The sequence below is a fragment of the Salmo salar genome, chromosome 02 (genome assembly GCF_965601325.2).
Source record: "Salmo salar chromosome 02, fSalSal1, whole genome shotgun sequence".
NCBI classification, from domain to species: domain Eukaryota; kingdom Metazoa; phylum Chordata; class Actinopteri; order Salmoniformes; family Salmonidae; genus Salmo; species Salmo salar.
Genome location: NC_138292.1, coordinates 26,794,564 through 26,799,500, shown reverse-complemented (window position 1 = coordinate 26,799,500; position 4,937 = coordinate 26,794,564). Strand labels below are relative to the sequence as shown.

Below are 4,937 nucleotides of genomic sequence, written 5' to 3'. Positions count from 1 at the left end.
GGCTTGTTCCATTTCCTCCGGAACACTCGGATGTAGACCTGCTCCCCTAGGATCACCAGACGAGGAACCTCTGGTCTTGGTTTTCAAATTCAGAGACTTATGGCCTCTGTTCTATGATCACACCATACACAATCATATTTTTATCTCTCATCACACAACAGAATGACGCTGAAGCTGGTGACTTCCTTCACTTGAGCTGCTTTTAGTTTCTCCACTTTCTCCTTCTGGTTACTAAGAGAGTGATAGCATATGACTTGCAAAGCAACGAGAAACACAACAGTATTAACAATGTGATAAGCTATGCATGAAAACCAAAGTCTCAGACCATGGCAATTCCCACTCTCTTCACCTGACTATGCCTCCAGGGTACTTTGATGAATTCCACAAAAATGAAAGCCCTAAAAAGCCTCATGCTTTCGCCCAGTCTTCCCCTTTACGGCCCCAGGTTCCGAGAGGTGTTCCCAAGCATGTCATTTTCACTTTGTTCCCCATCTCCTTCATTGCCACTTGATAGGCACATCACCTGATAGGCAAGTGTGTATCCATAATCAACTATACATCCTCGAGGTAACTCAGCACTGTATATGCTTTCACATCAACGTGTTCATAATGTTTAGAGTACAATTACACCGACATCTATCCTCTTTCATATGATGCAATAACCAATAAAGCAGGTAACCCAACTATGATGTTAACCTCTTGGGTAGGGGGCAGTATTTTCACGTCCGGATGAAAAGCGTGCCCAAAGTAAACTGCCTGTTACTCAGGCCCAGAAGCTAGGATATGCATATAATTAGTAGATTTGGACAGAAAACACTGACGTTTCTAAAACTGTTAGAATAACAGAACTGATTTGGCAGGCGAAACCCCGAGCACAATCCATCCAGGGAATTTTTTTGAGATCATTGTGTTTTCTAATTCTTTTCTATAGGAAACCTGATATAGTCGGGCCCAGATTGCAGATCCTTTGGCTTCCACTAGGTGTCAGTCTTTAGAAATTGGTCAATGTTTTTCTTTTGAGAAATGAAATAGTGCTATTCTTTGTACGTGTCACTCTGAAGGTCTCTAGTATTTCGGTGCGCGTGAACAGGAGCATGCTCCGTGTTATTTTTCTTCGGTATTGGAAACAGATTATCCCGTCTTAAATTTTATCGATTATTTACATTTTAGGATACCTGAGGTTGGATTAGGAATGTTGTTTGAAATGTTTGGACCAAGTTTACAGGTAACTTATTAGATACTTCGTAGTCATGTTGGGTGAGTTGGAACCGGTGTATTTCTGAATCAAAACGCACCAAATAAATTGACATTTTGGGGATATAAAGAAGGAATTTATCAAACAAAACGACCATTTATTGTGTCTGCAAAAAGAAGATCTTCAAAGGTAAGGCAGCGTAGCCTAGTGGTTAGAGCGTTGGACTAGTAACCGAAAGGTTGCCAGATCAAATCCCCGAGCTGACAAGGTATGAATCTGTCGTTCTGCCCCTGAACAAGGGAGTTAACCCACTGTTCCTAGGCCTTCATTGAAAATAAGAATTTGTTCTTAACTGACTTGCCTAGTTAAGTAAAAAAAAGTATATTGTTATTTCTGACTTTTTCATTCCCTTGAGTCATGGTGAAGCCAGTCAGTCTGCCTTTATAGTCTTCACACACCTTGGCCAGCGTATAGACGCAGGTGCCCTGGAAGTCAAACCAATGGCCGTCGAATGACATGTAGTGGAGGTCACCTGACGCCGAACACGTGTCCTGCTCAATTGGGTGGCACCCCAACACCCCCTTTACTATCTTACAGACCTCCCCGCCTACACACTGGGCCTTGTGGCAAGAGATTACCCAGTTCTCCCCACAGGTACACTGTTCTAGACACTGACCCTGGGGGTAGAAGGTCTCCCTCTTCCTGTAGTAGTGCCCCCCCCGTAAGAGCAGCCGCACTGAGCCACGGGTACGCAGGCGTCACCACTCAGCAGGTAGCCTTCGTCACACTGGCAGCCCTCAAAACAGGACTGGCAACATGTGGAGAGGGAGGAGAGGCTTGCACAGGTGGCAGGGCAGCCTGGGGCACAGAGGCTATAGGCTACACAGGATAAGGGTGTAGTAACAATCCACTAAATGTAGCAATTGAATATAGAGTTTACTGCAGTGTTCTCTCTAGTATTCAGAATGTTTTCCCCTACTCAGAGATGTGTTTGTGCCTTACCAGTGTCAAAGCATGCCAAGAACTTCCTTCTTGACCAGACACTTGGTGTCCTTAGGGCAGGAGTGGTCACACACTAGGCCCTTGACTGGATCACAGGAACACTTCCTGCCAGTCTCCCTCATACGACACCCAGGCTGGGCAGATGGGTGGAAATTAATTACATCAGGGGACACACAATGCATCATGCCACTTTCAAAAGGGGGGGGAACACATCCAAACCAGGTCTAACTCCTTCAGATAAATCATCCTAGACCACAAACCTCTACCTTATAGGACCGTCCATCTTCATAGCAGTTGCACTGGTTCTGCTTTACGAAGGATTATCGGTTGAAGAAGAAGCCTGCGTCACACTCACAGCCTTCAGAGAAACTGGTGGAACACTGGACTATTTCTGTGAGGCCTGAGCAGGCTGTAGAACAGACATCCACACACCTCGTAGTGACTATTGGCTGGGCACTTTATGGCTGAGGTAGAAAGAACAAGAGAAAGTTAGCCATACACATGATTACAACACTAAGCAAGAGTAGACTAGAGGCTTGTGTTGGAAATTTGGATTCAGCAGCATTCTTCAGAAGCACATCATACATAGAGTAACCTAAGCAGCCGTCTCAGGGAACAGTAGTAACTCTTAGAGGGCACTTACGACAAAATGACGCCGTCCTCCAGTTCTTGACTTCAACCCCAGCCATGTGACAGTTGAAGGATTAGGCTGTCACACAGGACCTCTCCATCACCCTGAGGCACACACGTCAAAGATGCAGTCGTTGAAGTAGGGCTTGGGGTCCAGCTTGCTATGGCAGGTGGCAAAGGGGCCATTTGGTGCCGTGATGACCCCGCAGTAGTAGGGCTTCTCAAACACAGCCCTCTGACAGGTCACACTTGGGACAGGTGTTCTGGGTGCAACCATCACACAACTTGCCGGGATCACCACCTTCCACGACTTCCCGAAGGTGGTGACATCTTTCAGCAGCTTGCCGTTGGGCAGGAGTAAGTCATCACCAGGTTTACCATTGAAACTGCCACATAGGCCGCTCTTCTTGCCCCGATAGTTTCCAGGCACGGTGATCGTAACGTGGTAGACGAGGTCATAGGTGACGTGCAGGCCGAAGTCAGTTGTGATGATATAGTGGAAGCCCTCCTGGAAGACCTGCACCGCCCCGCCACTCAGACTCAGGGGCAGGTGGTTGAACATTCCATTCACCTGGTTGGAGGATAAACAGTCTTGTGGTCAAACCTTGTCAAAACTGCTAAAGAATAAATGCTCAATCCCGAGTCGCTCCAATGATCACAAACACAGAAAACAGCTTGTGAAGGCAAGATGGGGGATGTTTTATTAATTCAAAGTAAGAAACCAACAAGCCCCCTCCTACTTACCAGGATTCCCATAACATTCTTACTGAGGACCAGGGTGTAGTTGTACACATCCAGAGCCACCTGCATGGTGACAGACAACTTTGTTCCACTTCTCGTTCTCCACCTGTACAGAGAAGCCCACCAGGTGGGTCCCCTCCAGACCACTGCCCTTGGCCAGGGTGTAGGTACACATGCCCTGGAAGTCATATGCCAGCCTGTCGAAAGACGAGTAGTGGGGGCCATCGGACACACCCATTTCCCCACAAGATGGCAATTGAGGACTCCGTTCGCCACAGACATCTCGTTGGGGCCGCAGGAGAAGTTCTTGCATTCCACCTACAGATGAGATTCTCTAACATCACTGAAAATACAAGTGCAATGGAATTTCTGTACAGCCATCCATATGTACAGCAAGCTAATATCTCAATACAAATACTCCTATTAAAGTTGTCTCAGTTATTTATACTTCTCCATCCTGGGTGCACTTGCACCACTCCTCACACTTGTTGGGTAGAACATCTGGTCGGTGTTGTAGTAGGGGCCACCATGAACACAGCCACACTGGGCGAAGGGGACACAGTGGTCAACACTGAGGATGTGTCCTTCGTTACAAGAGAAGCCCTTGTTACACTGGGCGAGGCAGCCTGAGGGAGGGGACAGGCTTTGGCAAGTGGAAGGACAGCCAGATACACACACACACACACACCTCATAGTGGCTGTGGACTGGACACTTCACTGCTGAAGACACAGGAAGGAGTTAACAAAAATAGATCTACTCATGGTCATGAGTCTACATACTAATGTATAATTTATTGCCAAGAACACGATTACGGTGACATGTAGACAATTCAATGGTTGTACAAATGTCTCAGCACTTTCCACAGAACCCTTACTCCACCACTGTGTCAATCACAGCAGAAAGCAGACATTTTATAATGCAACAGTGTGGACTACTCACCACAAAACTGGGCAGACCTCCAGCTGTACACCTTAACCCTGGTTACCTGACAGGCTGATGTGTAGGCTGTGATGGCCTGACAGAGCACATCCCTCCTGCCTTTATACAAACATACGTCATACACGCAGTCCTCAAAGTATCCCACCAGGTCCACTCTGGCAAAGCAGTCCTGGAAAGGCCCCTTGGGGTCCCACAGAACCGCCTCTTCTGGTTGACTTCACAGTTGGGACAGGCCCCCTTACAGCCATGGATCTGCTCCACGCGCTAACTGGTCCCCGAAGTCCTTTGGCCTGGCAGGGGTTATCTCGTTCCTGGGTACAAGGTCATCTTGAGGCCAGGTGTTGTAGTTGCCACACAGGCCAGACAGCGCCCTGTAGGTGGAGGGCAGGGTGACAAACACTGCGCTGTTCCAGTCAAAGGAGACATTGA

General features: G+C 47.6%; 1 pseudogene; it reads right to left on the bottom strand.

Moving 5' to 3' along the window:
- Window positions 1-2,408: 2,408 nt before the first annotated feature.
- LOC106577659 (alpha-tectorin-like) lies at window positions 2,409-3,806 on the bottom strand (annotated as a pseudogene).
- Between the last annotated feature and the right edge of the window lie 1,131 nt (window positions 3,807-4,937).